Genomic DNA, 17229 nt, shown 5'->3' with positions numbered 1-17229 from the left:
TTGGCACGCTCGTGGGACTGGTGAAGTTCTGGAAGTGGGGGCGCTGTGAGTGGGGACCAGAGAGGGAAGCAGGGGCTGGGTTCTGCGGAGCCTTGTAGCCATGCTAGGAAGCTTAGTTATCCAAGGATAATGGGCGCTTTCCCACTAGATGGTAGGGCTTAAGCTGGGGTTGATACAATAGATTTGCCTCACAGCTCTTCCTTGGGTAGAGCTTCCATCTGCTTCCCTGTGACTGCTCTTCCAGCACAGCGTTCTGCCCTGTGGGCCCATACTTCACATGCCTAATCCCTCTTCCCATTAGAATCCTGAGGTGGGCAGGTCAACTCCCAAGGTCATTGTCTCTTCCCAGGTTCCTACAGACATCCAGCTCCCTGAGGCTGGAGTTGGGAGAGGGAAGAGAAGGAGGCTGGATCTTCGGTCGGTGCCAGAAAAGACTTTCTTGGCCACGGTTTCTCAAAGTGTGGTCTGAAGATAACTTGCATTTGAGTCAGTAGGGAGGTTTTTTGGTTTTATTTTATTTTATTGTTTGTTTTTGTTTTTAATACAGATTTCTAGGCAACCCCTGACCCACTCAATTGTATTCTCTGGGGGCAGGCATAGGTTTCTGCATTTTAAACAGCACCCTAGGTCAGGGGTCCCCAACCCCCGGGCCGTGGACCGCTACCAGTTCATGTCCTATTAGGAACCAGGCCACACAGCAGGAGGTGAGCAGTGGGCGGGCGGGCGAGCGAGCGAAGCTTCAGCTGCCGCTCCCCATTGCTCCCCATCACTTGCTCACTGCCTGAACCACCCGCCTCCGCCCCCAGCCATTGAAAAATTGTCTTCCATGAAACTGGTCCCTGGTGCCAAAAAGGTTGCGAACCGCTGCCTTAGGTGATTCTCCGGCACAGGAAAGTTTGAGAACTAGAGTCATCTGTCAATTAAAGGTCTTTCCTTCCCACTCCAGACTCTAAAACAGCTCCCTGCCCCCTTCTCATAGATCTAGTCTGGGCTGCTCTGGGTGGAAGGTCACCTGCAAAAGTGCACTTAAGGGAGGGGAAAGGCACACACATTCCTGACATTGCAGCTCACCTCTCCCCTCTCCTTGGCTCGGTCTTGCTCCATGGACAATCTGAGATGGTCTCGGGGCAGCCTGGAGCTCTGGTGCAGCAGCAGCTGCCCCAGAACTTTTGAGTCTCCTTCTCTGGCTGGGTCTCTGACCTCTGAGACACCTGGGGAGGGCACACTGGGTAGCCTTCCAGGTGAATCTGGGCTCTGCCTGGAGCAGTTCTGTGATGCCTTGGTGCACCCCCTGCCAGACTTTCTAAGTGTCGGGAAGAAGGCTGCAGAGGAGTGGCATCTCACGGACCCCCTGGAAACTCCAGATGTGGGAAGCGCGCAGGGGTTTGGTGCTTTTTTGGGAGCTGGTTTTAGTGGCCTCAGCATCTGGTTGCTTCCACAAAACATCCCAAGAAAAGAAAAGGGAAAAAAAAAGGAGATGGGGAAGGAACCTCTAAACTCTAAGAGACTTAAGGACATATCAACAGTTTGGCTATTCCTTACCACATTAAGCATAGACTTGCCATGTGATACCACCAGCAATCTCTCCCCTACGTATTGACCCTGGTGAATAAAAAATTATGTCCACACAAAAACCTGTTCCCAAATGTTTACAGCAGTTTTATTCATAATCAACCCAAACTGGAAACAACCAAGATGTTCTTCGGTAGGTGAACAGATTAACTGTAGTACATCCAAGCAGTGGAATACTACGTAGCAATAAAAATTAATGAAATATTGATGCATGCAACAATATAAATAAATACTAAATGCACTTTGTTAAGTGAAAGAAGCTAGACTCAAGTGGCTACATTTTGTGTGATTCTATTTACACGACATTCTGGAAGAGGCACTGTGGTAGAGACGCAAAACAGATCAGTGGCTGCGGGGGGAATGCTTAGAGAACAAGGAGTAGTTGACTGCAAAGGGATAGCACATGGGAATGTTCAGGGTGATGGGACTGTTTTGTGTGATCTCACGGTGGTGAACACGTGACTCTGTCCCACTGTCAAAATCTATAGAACTCTACACAGATGGAAATTAATTATATACAAAATTTTAAAGAGTCATTCAATCCTAGGATAGAATGTAAAGTGTGATATATGAATCTAAATGTATTATGAATATATATGGAAAAGGTGGTGGTGGGTGGGAAGGAGCTAAAATCAGTAATTTGGGGAAACAATGTTTTGACTGGGTACTGTAAGGCTAAAGACAAAAGGAATCATACGTACAGATTATAGTTGGTAAATTTGTTACAGGTTAATGATTCTGAAGCTACTTAACCTATATACTAGTGTTGAACAGTAAGTAAATACATTGTAGTGAGGTAGGCTTCTCACTGTCAGAGAAAGCAGGGGCTGGTTATCATGGTGTGGGCTGGAAGGCTAGGAGAAACCCTGTGGTGCCGGATTCAGATTGGAGATATCAGTATGAACTCATGCTCGTTTTACATATATCTATATCCATGTCTATATCTACATAATATTATATATAGAATATTATAGAATATATACTAGAGCTATATAAATATCTATATAGATAGATCTATAATCCATAGATATCTGTTTTATATAAGTATATATAAAATACATGCACATACACACAAATAGATACAGAGACAAATATAGATATGGTGTGTATAGGGGTTAATATACATACGTATATTTGCTAGCTTTTTCTGCTAAGAGAGCCTAAAATGAGTGGCACCCCATTATCAATGAAGACACCTAGCATCCAGATGTTGGCTTCTAAAAACCATTCTCCAATAAAAAGAACCAGGGTTCCTTGGAAAAATGGCTAATTCTAGAGCTAGGGCAGGGAAAATACAAGGTAATCCTGGAGCAACTTGCATTACCAGAAAGTAAGTGCAAAAAAAGGGGAGGGGTGCATATCAAAAGGACACAAGAGACAACTCAAAAGATGTTCCAATGGCCAAAGCTGAAACAATACGAGCAATGTAATAAATAATGATAATATTAAACTGTAATTCAAAGAATAAAATAAATCTCTGTTAAGTCCACACTGCTGCAAATAAATGATTGAATAAATAACTAACTGGGGGAGAGGGACAGGTCTTTACAGAAGAATTCCTGTTAATAAATGTAGAAGGAATGAGGGAACTAGAAAATCTACTATGGTAGATGGTCTACTATAAGACCATCATAGTAATAATTGCTATAGGCAAGATGCATTGATGAATGCTAAAATCAGTAGGTAAAACTTTAAGGAAGAACAGGATATTTGCAAAGCCTCAAAGTGTCTGCTCCAAAATTAGCCCTACTAATTACTGTGAGGGTTTTAATGAACTGTCCCAAATCCTTTGCTACCCCTTGCTCTAGAAGATGGAGCTTAATTCCTTTTGTCTTGAATGTGGTCTGGACTTAGAGACTTGCTTCTAACAAATAGAGTATGGAAACGGGAAAATTAGCAACTTTACCGTAGAGAAGCAGGCAAACACCACCTTAACCAAGCGATCAAGGTTAACATCACCAGCAATAAGTCATTTGATATCAGGTGTTCCCTGATATGATGCATTAAGAATCTCACATAAGCTCTGTGATATTCTTCCCCCAAACCCATAACCTCAGTTTATTCATAAGAAAGCAACAAACAACACTTGGCAAACGTTCTACAAAATACAGACCACGAATCTTGAAAAGGGTTGAGATGTTTATTTTTGTTATAAGGAAAAACACAAGCATATTTAGGTACTGATGCCAGTGAGGGAGTGAAGCTGAAGCTAGTAGGGGGAGGGGCAATCCGTGCTAAAGCTCCGTGATCTTGTAACTTTTGGAGACACAGCCTCTGCATCTACTGCTCTCAGGCCCTGCATCCATTTGGATGTGTCACAGGCACTTTGGATGCACTTTCCACCGTACAATAAATTCCTGGTTTTTTCCCTTCCTTCCATCTAGGCAGTTGCTGTTTGTGTCCTTGTCCAGGCTGCAGAATCTGAAGAAAAGAGACCCCTTCCTTCCCAGCAGAACCTAGCTGAGTTTCAATCACGCTTGGCAGTGTCCTGGGGTAGGTGGGAGCCCCTCCCTCCAGAGCGTCCCAGGAGTGAACAGCGCCTGGGTTATCACCCAGGAGTGCTAGGAAGGTGACGGACACCAGGGGGCAGCAGTAACAAGGTGAAGGGTGGGGTGGGCAGGTGGGAGGAGGAAGAAGGTTAAGAAAAGCAAGACCCTGTTCCTGCTCCTGTGAGCTGTACATCCCATATCCTCTTCTGCAATTTCACACACCACCCCTTGAAGATCAGTTCCCCCTTCTCAGGATTATCAGTCATGTGGCCTCTAGTAATCATAGATTTATTTTTAGGGAGCTTTCCCTGTCTCCTCTACTAGATTCTAAGATCCTAAAGACAAGGGTCAGTGTTTATAACTCTTTGTCTCTCCTTGTGCAGTGAATGATAAAAGCTGCCAGTTTTTTGTGTGATGTGTATTAGGGGCATGCTTTATGTGTTTTAACTCCAAGTTTTCTGCAACCCCAAACCAAGGCTCAGAAATATGTGCTAAGAACAGCAGCAACAGAAGTAGATAACACTTGGGTCCAGCTCACCTTGATCCAAGCGCCTCATCAAGCCCTTCGCAAAGCCCATCTCATTTAATCCTCTCCCGACAATCCTGGGAAGTTGTTCCTGTTACTCTTTCCCTTTTCATAGATGAGGAAACTGAAGCACAGAGGGCTTAAGTAATGCCAGGAGTCACACAGCTCCCCAGGGACAGAGCTGGGATTCTAAGGCTATCTCCTAACTCCAGGTCAAGCAATCTTTTCCACGGTACTGCAGCCAATTCCTTATCACATGGGTGAAATCAGACAAAAAGTAAACATGCAGGGTTGCCTTCAAATGAGGCAGAGAGACAGTCCGGAGATTGAACTTCAGACTTGGAATCGAAGGCCCTGGGATTCATGCTCCCGTTTGGATATCGCTCACTTCTTAAGTAGTAAAATGCAGGGGTTGGGCTGGTCCAAACAGTGTCTGAGGTCGCTTCCAATTCTAACGTGCCAGGGGGTTATGTAACAAATGGCAGCATAAAGAGGAGACTGCAGAAGGTGACCTTCCTTCTCAAGGTTGCTAGATAAAATACGGGATACAAGGGTCCAAGCCCTCAGTCCCTCCCTGATAGGGTGGCGTGGAGATGCGATACGGGCTGGGTGTCTGTACAGACTAGGGGTAGAACTTGTTTTGAGCTCCCACTGTGCCCCCTCCCCCTCCATTCTTAGGCCCTTTAAGGACGTTGCTCAGTCTCAGAGAAGTCTCCTTTGTACCTTGTCCCTCATGGTGGCAACAGACAGAGGAAGAAGGCTGGCCAAGGCCTTGGCCTGCCCTCGTACTTGGCCAGCCCCCCATGCCCTGGCTGTGCAGAAGAAGTCATAGTACTTAGATTCAACCAGGCGCTGAAACGTTTTATTACCCTTGACGTGAGTCAAGATATAGAGCATGAAATGTTTTTCCAAGGCAGAGGAGATTAAGTTCCAATTCCATTTTGGGTTGTTTTGGTATTATTTTCTCCATCCTGAAAATTTTAGCCCTTCCTAACTTAGCACCCCATTGGCTACTGACCACAGTCTCACCTGGTTTTGGGGTCTCCCAGTTTTGGGTGGCTCTGGCTATGCTCCATCTCCTGTCTCCATCAAGACTCCTCATTTTTTTCTCTAGAGTTGTAGTCGGTCAGGGTGACCTCTTGTTCTCCCATATGTAACACTGTCACCAAAATCTGCTCTGGCTTCATGGCTCATCAGCCATTCCCAAATTCCATTCTATTATGCAATTTGCATTACTAATTCATTATCTAACAATCACTCTTTTTGTAAGGAATATAGAACTGCAGGGGAAAGTGTTGGTCTCTGCTGGGATTGAAAAAGCATGTACAGGGGCTTCCCTGGTGGCGCAGTGGTTGAGAGTCCGCCTGCCGATGCAGGGGACACGGGTTCGTGCCCCGGTCCGGGAAGATCCCACATGACGCGGAGCGGCTGGGCCCGTGAGCCATGGCCGCTGAGCCTGAGCGTCCGGAGCCTGTGCTCCGCAACGGGAGAGGCCACAACAGTGAGGGGCCCACGTACCTCAAGGAAGAAGGAAAAAAAAAGAAAAGGCATGTACAGCAAAGACCTATCCTCACAGATACTGCAGCTGTGCAGGAGTTTGCCACATAGCTGTATTTATTGTTCTCAAAGCAGTGATTAAATAGTATCAGGTAATGGTAGGCACTGAGGACATCGAGATGGTTAAGATATGATTTCTGTCTTCCACGGGTTCACGTTTAAGAGATCATTAACTGGTGACGGAGGTATTTGTTTGGTTGGCATGGTGCTTTAATAATCCTGCCTGTTTAATATAGGGATGAGAGGAATGTGTGGCCATTGCAGTCTACCAGAGTTGCCAAAATAAAAAAAATTCTATTTCACATAAAGATCAGCTTTACTATTTTTTTTTTCTTGAAATATAGGCAGATTTGGGCTTCCCTGGTGGTCCAGTGGTTAAGACTCTGCCCTTCTACTGCAGGGGGTGCGGGTTCGATCCCTGGTCAGGGAACTAAGATCCCACACGCCGCACGGCAAAAAGGGGAGATTTGGCAGCAAGCCGCGAGAGCTGAGTACCGACTGGCCCATTTAGACTAGACATTCCATCTCCAGCTCATCAGAGCCCCCACCACTCTCTATTGCTTATCCCAGGCTCTGCTCAGCCAGTAGGTCTCCTGCTGACCACTGTTTGTGACTGCTGTCTTCTAGAATTTTAGGCGATAACCCTGGAAGACGGTATGTGATGAGGTCAAATGCATCCTATAGATCATTCGACCACTTGCCACGGTGGGGAGACCTGAGGCCTTATAAAGGGGCACACAAATTTTTTTTTTTACTAAAAGTAGTTTAAATGTTGAAGCTAGTTGCATTAGTTAGTTCCCTGTGGCTGCCTTGACAAATTACCACCAACCGAGTGGCTTAAAACAACACAGATGTATTCTTTTACAGTTCTGGAGGCCAGAATTTCAGGGTGTCAGCAGGGCCATGCTCTTCTGAAGGCTCTAGGGAAGAATCTTCTCCTCCACGTGTCTCCTCTGTGTCTCTGTGTGTCCTCTCCTCTTCTTACAAGGACACCAGCCGTTGGATTCAGAGCCCACTCTAATCCAGTAAGACCTCATCTTAATTGATGATGTCTGCAAATAATTTCAGACGTCATTTCCAAATAATATCATATTCTGAGGCTCCAGGTAGGCATGAATTTTGGTGGGACACTATTCAACCCACTACACGAGTGAATAATGCTTCTTGATGAAACAGAGCATCTTTACGTGTATGCCTGTAAAAACTGCCACTCCCACTCACTTGCATTCTAATATACCTTACTGAGTGAGAGACCAGTAGCAGTGAGAGACCAGTGAGAGACCAGACCATTCCTATCGTAACTAGGAACTTTGCACAACTGTGGTCATACTCAGAGTGTATATCTGGCATGTGAATTCTCCAGGGTGGGAGGAAGAAGAACAAGAAGGGAAAGGTTGGAAACAGCTGGTAAAGATAGTGAGTGCTACTTGGTCAGAGAAGAGGTTGGAATGGCCAAGAGAGTCTTCAGAAGGAAGTGGGAAGTAGTATTTGATTGAGACCTCAGATTGTAGATAGGGTTTTGATGGGTAGAGAGGAAGTGAAAGAACAGCATGGACCAAAGTTCAAAGAGTCTATGACATAACTGTGCAAAGTGAATGGATCAGTATGGTATGAATGTTGTAAAGGCGAACAGTGAATTTGGGGATGGAGGGGTATCAGACTGGGCTGAGAGATTAGTCCTGCAGGCTGGGTAGAACCATGGTGTTCAAATCATATGCACTGATTTTTATATCTCATATTTTAGACTTCCTTTAAGATTTCCTATGAGCAGTAGTAATAACAACAACACTAAGAGCTAATATTATCAAGTGTTTATTTCATACTGTAGTAAGCACTTTGTGTTTTTTTTTTTTTTTTTTTGCGGTATGTGGGCCTCACTGTTGTGGCCTCTCCCGTAGCGGAGCACAGGCTCCGGACGCTCAGGCTCAGCGGCCATGGCTCATGGGCCCAGCCGCTCTGCGGCATGTGGGATCTTCCCGGACCAGGGCACGAACCCATGTCCCCTGCATCAGCAGACGGACTCTCAACCACTGCGCCACCAGGGAAGCCCACTTTGCGTGTTTTATCTCACTTAATGCCCCACAATCTCCCCTCTCCTTGACCAGGTAGTATTATAATCCTCTCTTTAAAGATGAAGAAATTGGGATTCTTCAAGCTAGAATGTCATCTCTGGGCTACAGATATCAGAGCCTATGCTTTTAATCACTATATTCTACTGTCATCGCCAAATGGGTTCCACAGATAAGAATATTGGAAAACCACTGGTAAAGAGTTATTGAAAACGTCTGAGCAAACTCACGCCACAGAGAAAGTGGTATTCTTCTGTTACCTGGGGAATCTGGATTCTGAGTCAAATCAGGGGTGAAGGTCGGGGGGATGGTCTGGTGACCGGCGGACTACTTTAAAAGTCATTGCAGTAGCCTGGGCAAATGTAGTCTGCGGCATCTAAACCAAATAAATCTCAGAAGATAAGGACACATTCATGGGTGAGACAAGAAGAAGCAGTGAACGAATTGTTCGTGCAAAACAGTAATCTAAGCATACCACTTCCTTCTTAGAAAGTGCTTAGGCTTCCTACTGCCTGCAGCTGTGAGTCTCAGTGTTATTGCATTGTTATATCTATATTTTAAAATAGGGCCCTAATGTAAACTATGGACTTTGGTTGGCAATGATGTGTCCATGTTGATTCATCTATTGTTACAAAAGTACCATGTGGGATGTTGACAGTGAGGCAGGCAGTGCATATGTGAAGAGAGGTGACGTGGGAACTCTGTACTTTCCACTCAACTTTGCTGAGAGCCTAAAACTGCTCTAAAAATAAAGTCTATATGTACAAAATAAGGGGAAGTGGTAATTTCTGAGGTCAGTTTAGGAAACACAGGCAACTAAGTTAATTAAAAAAAACCTGCAGGACTTTTAGTACTCCTTTAGTTTCATAACACTTAATACAGTTACAATGAAATCATTATGTCTTTTTGTTGTTGTTGTTGTTCATCTCTAGAAACAGGTTCCATGAGAGCAGGGACCACGACCACTGATGTACCTCCAGCACCCAGAACACAGTTTGGCACACGGTAGGCACTCAATACTTACTGGTTGAAGAAAAGAGAAATCAATCTACAAGACTTGATGATTGATTGGTTGGGAGAGGCCAGGAACTGGGAGGTGGTCATAGCTTCAGAGTGGTTTTAATTAGTCATAGCCTTGTTAGAGACCCCGCCTCAAAGCTCCCCACAGCCTATCCTGTTTTGCTTGACTTGTGATGGCCTCTGACCACTGGAGTCCCACTTGACCAGCTGTGCCCCCCGCCATCAGTGGCCTCCAGGCAAGTTTGCATTTGCCCCAGCACACACTGTGCTGTTTCCCCCGCCAGACCTCCAGCCTCTCTATAGCTGCTCACCCTAAAAATCCTTCCACCAGCCTCAAAGCCATAGCCTCACACCCACAGAGCTCTTGGTATTTTGCAACAATTACCAAAAGTGCACCAGTGTCTCGTGGCCATAAATATGGGGAAAACGTGGTAGCCACCAGGGTCCACCCGTGTCCCTGGGAAGCTAGGGAGCAGATCCCCAGGAGCCCCGCCCCGGCCTTGTTGTAGGAAGGGCTGGAAACATGCCAGGATCGAGGCAGGCAGAAATTGCCGTATCTGGAATGATGTCGGGGACAGAGACTCTCTTTGCCAGCTCAAGCCAAGATAAACAGTAATCCTAAAATCTTAGGGATGATCTCTGTTTCAGAAGTGAGTTTGAGAGCGAGATGTCCTATAGAACATTCTTAATAACAGAAGGAAGATTCTCCTCCTTAGGTAGTGATATATTTGTATAACAACAGATATGCCTTCATCCAGTTAATATTTTAAAAATTATAAAGGCAGTTCCTGCTCATTAAAAAATATTTTAAAATATTGAAAAGAGGTAATGGACTCTGAAGCAGAAAGTGGACATTTTCTGCCTGCCTGCCCTCACCCACCCTCATTTTAAAATCATGCTCTATGTTTTGTTTCGCAGCCTGTGCCCTGCTTCCCGACTTTGAGGAATTGGTCAATCATCTACCTCATTATTTTTCTTGGCCACATAATTTTCCATGGTTTGAGTGCACCATAATTCTGGAGAACAATGTAAGCAAGCACAGCCTTTAGTGTAGCAATTCTGTTTCCAGGAATCTGTCCCACAGAAATACCAGCACCCGCTGAAGGGTTGCATTACCTGAGTGTTTGCCAACAGTGAAACACGGGAGATAGTCTGTTAATTTGTAATGTAATTGAGGAGAGACAGGGAGCAAATGCTTTAGGTATGAGAAACTTGGCTTTGGGGAATCTGCAGGGGAGACAAAGGGCCGTTATCAAATAGAGGACATATGTTTCCTGCTGATAGAAGTTTCCTTTTGGGGGGTCCAAACAGGTGGTATCAGGCTACCTCGACTCCTGAGGTCTAAGCCAATAGAAAGGACACTCCGGACAGTAGACTTTTTCCCCCTAAAAATAGAGGTTAGCAAGGGATTCAGCATTTTGCTTTTAATTTTGGTACAAAACATAGAAAAATCAAGCTAAATTGCACATTTTAAAAAACATAAATATCACAAACGCTGTGATATTCAGAAAAATATGGTATTTTAAAATTCTTACTAATTGCTTTATGTGCAGTTTGTGTGACCTATACCTTGGTGTGACCATCCTAGATGAGGTGACACAGCGGGCAATAGGAATACTTCTGGAGGCCATTTCAACACTGGGACAGCAAGCAATAACTTGACTCTGTGGGGAAGTTACTGCAAGCCACATAAATCTGTCCCATCAACCTGAAATTAATGTGTCTCCAGCCGACCTTCCCCTTAGCCAGATCCCCCAAATGCCCTTGGCTGTACCAATGTCACCTGACTCAAGGGGAAGTGTGACAGAGGGAAGTGTGAAAGGAGAGACACAGTGGTCTTATCAGCTGGGGTTAAAATATTTTTGCAGATTTTACAAAAACACAGGACTGTGTGAGCACGTGGCCAGGGCCCCTCCCAAGGCCTTGGCAGGGGCCTACGTGAGGGAAGAGCCCAGAAGCCTCAGCTTCCTTAGGGACACGGTGAATGTACGTCTGGGTGTGGGTGCTGGCTGGTAGACTGGGGCAGCCAGCATCTGATGGTTCCCTCAGCCCTCCTTCCCTTGCACTTGGCTTTATAAGTTCACCCTTATACGTCTTAGACATAGTTCCATATTAGGACAAATAGAGGAACTTAATTCTACCCCCTGCTTTTCTGAATGACAGTATTCCATTGTGTGAGTCCACATTTAGATTATTTCTGATCTGCCATGACACTGCTGCAGAGTATCTTTGCTCATATATATATTTTTAAGCACATGTGAGCGTATATTTGTAAAATACGATCTTAGAGTGCGATTGTTTGGCCACAGAGTATATCCAGTTAAAATATTGCCAGTTGGGCTTCCCTGGTGGCGCAGTGGTTGAGAGTCCGCCTGCCGATGCAGGGGACATGGGTTCGTGCCCTGGTCTGGGAAGATCCCACATGCTGTGGAGCGGCTGGGCCCGTGAGCCGTGGCCACTGAGCCTGCGTGTCCGGAGCCTGTGCTCCACAACGGGAGAGGCCACAACAGTGAGAGGCCCGCACACCGCGAAAAAAAAAAAATTGCCAGTTGATGGATTTTACCAATTGTTCTCTCTGGGGGTTGTGTGGACATGCCAGCAGGATAAGAGAGTGGCTAACACCGCGTGTTAGCAAACACTGCTGATCCTTGCCACCCTGTATGTGAAAAATGCTGTCTTGCTATAGTTTTAATTTGCATTTCTCTTGTTAAGAGTGAAGAGAAGCATCTTTTTATATGTTTAAGAACCATTTATATTTCCTCTTTTGTGGACTGTTTACAGCCTTTTCCACTTTTCTGTTGAATTAGTCTTTTTCTTATTAATTTGTGAGAGCTGTTTTAATATTAAGGGAATTAGCTCTTGGTCTGTGATATAATTGACAGATATATTATCCCAGCTTCTCATTTGTCTGTTGATTCTGCTTATGGTGTTTATTTTCCCATGGGAAAAAAAATTCTATATTTATGTAACTGAACATATTAAGCAAGTTTTTAATGACTTCTGCTACGGTGTCATTCTTAGAAAGGCCTGCCTCTCCCAAATATAACAATAAAAAATTCTCCCATGGTTTGTTGTAGTAGTTTCATGATGTCATTTTTAATATTTAAATATTTGATTCTTCAGGAATTGTTTTGCCATATGGGGTGAAATATGCATATTTTATTTTATCCCAGAAGGCTGTCCCATTGTCTCAAGATTATTTATTGAAAAATACACGGTATTCTCCACTGACTGAGAGGCTATCTTTGTCATATACTAAATTCCAGTATATGCAGCTGCTCTTCTTTTCTAGGTTTTTAGTCTGTTCCATTGAACAGCTTGTCTTTTCATACACCAGTTACATATAGTCAGTTGCATATAGTAGCTTTGTGTATATATATATATATGTTTTTTTTTTTTTTTTTTTTTTTTTTTTTTTTTTTTGCGGTACGCGGGTCTCGCGCTGTTGTGGCCTCTCGCGTTGCAGAGCACAGGCTCCGGACGCGCAGGCTCAGCAGCCATGGCTCACGGGCCCAGCCGCTCCGCGGCGTCGGCAGGCAGACTCTCAACCACTGCGCCACCAGGGAAGCCCAGCTTTGTATATTTTGATTAGAGACTTCTAGCTTACAGAACTTTTTTCTTTTTTTAAAATATTTATTTATTTATTTATCTGGCCTCACTGGGTCTTAGGTGTGGCATGTGGGATCTTCGTCGTGCCCGCGGGATCTAGCTAACTGACCAGGGATCGAACCCTGGCCCCTTGCATTGGGAGCGGGGAGTCTTAACCACTGGACCACCAGGGAAGTCCCTAGCTTCCAGAACTTTGAGAGAATACATTTCTGTTGTTTTAAGCCTGCAGGTGGTGTAACTTGTAACAGCAGCCCCCCAGAAACTGATGCAGTGACAGACCTGGGGTTTGCATGTTAGTCTTTGTAAGTCCTGTGTTCTGAATAGGAGTGCAAGGATATTCATCCCTGTTCCCGAGAGAGAAAGTGTTGGTGGGGAGAAGAGTAGGGGAGATTAGTATCATTGCAGTTTCCTGACGCCTCATCAGCCTGTGGTTGCTAAGAGACGAAGGGGTATGCCGACTATTCTGTGTCCCTTCCAGTCTCCCTCTTCGCTCTTCTCCACCCTGCCCTGTGTCCTGGAGGCTGACCTCAGTGGCTGGCCTTGACCCCACTGCCCTTTGGCTTCTGATGGGGTTTGGCCAGGGCTAGGCACTGACAGGAAGTTGGAAGGCAGCTCCCTCCCACTGGCCCAGCTTGTCAGTGGCTGTGCATCTTTCCCTAAGGCCTTCGACAGCTCCAGCTCTGGCCCATTGGTTGGCTCCAGTAACCACTTCCTCCCTGTTCCCTTTTCGGCTTCCAGGTGTTAACAGCTTCCCCTAAACTAGCCCGAGAGTACTACATCAGTCTCTTATAGGTTTTCCTTAATCCTGCTCACATCCCCATAAAAGATCCATTCTTTTTTTTTTTTTTTAATTTATTTATTTTTGGCTGTGTTGGGTCTTTGTTGCAGCGCGCGGGCTTTCTCTAGTTGCGGTGAGTGGGGGCTACTCTTCCTTGCGGTGCGCGGGCTTCTCATTGCGGTGGCTTCTCTTGTTGTGGAGCACAGGCTCTAGGCGTGCGGGCTTCAGTAGCTGCAGCGTGTGGGCTCAGTAGTTGTGGCTTGCGGGCTCTAGAGTGCAGGCTCAGTAGTTGTGGTGCATGGGCTTAGCTGCTCCACAGCATGTGGGATCTTCCCAGACCAGGGCTTGAACCCGTGTCCCCTGCATTGGCAGGCGGATTCTTAACCACTGCGCCATCAGGGAAGCCCTAAAAGATCCATTCTTTAAACTTCCTTGAGCCACCACTTTTGAGAGGATCGTGTGTTTCCTACCCAGGTCCTGACCAATATGGGGAGTCCCCCGCTTAACTTTAGTTTCCTTGGCTGTTGTCTCCACCTGCCCATTTGTACCACCTTAAGTCCTGACCATTTCATCTGCCTTTGGGAAGCCATTTCTGCTCTGATGGGAGCTTTCCAGGAATGCAAGCTGCTCAGGCACTCTGGCAAAGTCAAGGAGAAGTCTGTCTCCCCTCTGGGTCACTCCCTCACAAAGGTCCCAAGCAGTCCAGCTGGGTACCAGGGCTCCCCACTCTCTATCCCAGGAACTGGGCTAGTTGTGTATCTGGGCTAGGCGGGGAGGTATTTGAGAGACAAAACCTCCTCTTCCAGTAGAGCCTTGGAGGGATAAGAATCTATTACTCTGTCAGTCTCACAGGGAAGGCCCCTCCTTTAATGAAGATGAGCTTTCTCCTTGGAGGCTTCTCATTCCTTAGGCAAACAGGCTCCTGGCAGGGTGTGCTAGCCTGTTGCCAGACATGCCTAGACAGATCTAATTCTACTTAGACTTGAGCTGGGATCCTTTTGTACAAGGTTGAGAAGGTAGATTAGGACCTGGGAGAGGAAGGCCTCCAACACAAGTTTTAACCTAATATTCCAGGCAAGGATTCACTAAATGTATCTGAGTTGGGGAGAGAGTTGGATAAAAAATTGTGAAGAGCTTAGTGCGTTGCCATCTCAGTGGCCATGTTCTTGCGCTCCCTCTAGCTGAAATATCACCTCACCAGAGAGGCCCCCTCAGGGAACTCTCCATCACCACACCTTGTTTTATTTCCAGCAGAGCATTTCTCATTCCCTGAAATCAGAGCTGTTTTCTTCTTTCTTCACCCATTCCATGAGGGCAGGGAGATATCTTTCTTAGTCAGTGCTATACTCCCAGGGCCTGGGTCATAGTAGACACTCAATAAATATGTGTTGAATTTGTTGAGTGAGTAAATGAATTTGGCCCTATGAATGAATTTAGATGAGGAAGACTGGAGAGGTCAAGGGAATTAGTTACCTGCTTAGGGCACACAACTCATCAGGGGCAAAGCTGGGACTGGAACCAGGGTATCTAACTAAATCTGCTATATCCCGGTGAGAGGAAGGAGTAGGGGGGATGGGTTAGCAGGAAGGGTGAGGAGAGGCTGATCTAGGAGCTGGGCTGGTGACAGTGAGATGTAAAAGGATGGGAAAGAGGGGGTCTCTGGGAAGGTATTGTGATGTACTGGCCAGAGGTGAGGTGGGGAGAAGAGACAAGATCAAGGAAGGGAAAATGAAATGAATTGGGTGCCTACTCTGTTTCACGTGGTGTGCCAGGTGTGATACCTGGGTGGTCTGATTTGTAACCTGTGTTATAGGCACCATCATCCCCATTTTTACGAGCTAAGGAAATGGAGGCACAAGAGTTCAAATAAATTACCCTCTTTTGCCCACTTACCAAGTACCTGATGCCTAAGCTTGACCTCTTCCCACCCTCCACACTGCCTCTTTGAACATAGGGTTAAACCTGAGAGTTTTCAAGATGCCACTGCGCATGGAGTCCACCGTCAGTTGGAAGAGGGCAACAAGACATAAGTGCTTATTCAGGGAAGGAGTAGGGAGCACAGGTACGAGACTCTCATTTGCTTCAGAGGAGAAACTGAGGCACAATAAGGCAATAAGGAAAGAGCTTCTTCTGATAAAGGGAGAACAGCTAGATGTGGGAAGACTGGAGACAGATGGATGCTCCTCCAGAGGGTCTTCTTCTTCAAGGCGCTATGGAGGGGCAGCACAGGGACACCAGAGTGGGCAGACCTTGGAGCCAGAGGTGACACAGATACCCTTTTCTTTTTCTGGACTTCAATCTATGGAGAAGAAGCAGGAGTGGAGGTGGGTGGCACAGGAGGGGCTGAGTCCAGGCCAGACTAGGACTCAGTGTGAGCCCCTCTCCCCTGCCCCAGTTGGACCCTTTCCTTGCAGTGGGGTGCTCCTGGCTTTCTGCCTGCACCTGCACACAAACATGCCACGGCCCCTGCAGCCCAGAGGTGCCAGGGCGGAACGAATTTGAAGTCCACTGCCCTTTGTCCCCATAGGTACACTTGTCCCTGTCAGACAGCAGCTCTGGGTTTGGGTTTGGAAAAGAAAGCTCACCGAGGCCCAGGATGCAGACTCTGCCCTCCACAGAGCCAGGTTCTGTTCAGGCCACAGGGCTGCAAAACGTGTTCTTTGTGCTGGGGATGCCTCCAGGGCAGGGTGTTGGAGGCGGTCCCCCAGTCCAGGGCTGGTGTCTGACCACCGATGCCAAGCAGCGGACTGGCTGTGGGTCGGGGGTTGAGGGAACCCTTATAGGTTGTCACCAACCAGACCCTTACTCCTATCCTAAAGCTTTCCCTCTTGGCTTAGCTCAAACTTGCTCAAAAAGGCTTTCATAAACAACGCAAGTCTGAAAACTCGGGCGCTCTCCCCGCCCCTCCAGCCCTGGGGGCTTCGGGAGGGTCTGGGCAGCCTGCCAGCCCCGGGCTGTCCCCAGACTTGGGGATGGGGAGTGGGGGGGCGGTGCTGTTACCCTCTCCTTCCTGCTCGGTCTCCGGCCCAGAGTTTCCACAGGCCCCAGCCTCCCAGGCTCCCCACCCTGCTCTCCCTTAACCCTTTCCTCAGAGGGAAGGAGGGGCGCAGGTCTCTGTTCTCCAGGGAGGCCTGGGAGGCGTCAGGGTGGGCAGGAGGAACGGAGAGAAAGGCCGGGTCCCTGAAACCATACCCCCTCTCCCCCCACCCGACTGCCCCTCCTTCCCTTTCCCTCCCGCTGGGGAAAGGGGAATGTGGAAGGAGATTAACTTTGACCCCCGGATTCTGGCTCTGGGCCCAAAACTCGAGTGGGAGGCAGAGGTTTCCAAGACCCTCCCCACCCCCATCCCCGCCGCCTCCCTCCTCCTTCCGCGCCCCTTGAAGCTACCCAGCCGACTCAGCTAAAGTTCATCCTGGAGGGGCTGGCGCAGTGGTGAAGGGGGAAGGCTGGGGGCGGAGGGAAGGGAGCCCGACTGGTCCCACCCCCGGCTGTAACCCCTGGCAGGAAGAGATTGTAGCGGGAGCCGCCGCTGAAAGGCTCGGAGCGCTGGAGGAAGGGCGCCCGAGCCGCGGCGGGTGGGTCCGCGAGCCGGGAGGACCCGCGCCAAGG

General features: G+C 47.2%; 1 long non-coding RNA gene across 1 annotated transcript; it reads left to right on the top strand.

Moving 5' to 3' along the window:
• The first annotated feature begins 4007 nt into the window (after nt 1-4007).
• LOC132419597 (uncharacterized) lies at nt 4008-10169 on the top strand. The gene is made up of 3 exons (XR_009518215.1): nt 4008-4065; nt 9146-9218; nt 10152-10169. It is a non-coding gene; the product is annotated as an uncharacterized lncRNA (long non-coding RNA).
• The last annotated feature ends 7060 nt before the right edge of the window (nt 10170-17229 follow it).

Source organism: Delphinus delphis, chromosome 2, assembly GCF_949987515.2.
Source record: "Delphinus delphis chromosome 2, mDelDel1.2, whole genome shotgun sequence".
Taxonomy (NCBI): domain Eukaryota; kingdom Metazoa; phylum Chordata; class Mammalia; order Artiodactyla; family Delphinidae; genus Delphinus; species Delphinus delphis.
Note: the sequence above shows the minus strand (reverse complement) of the source record. Positions and strands in the feature narration are given on the sequence as shown.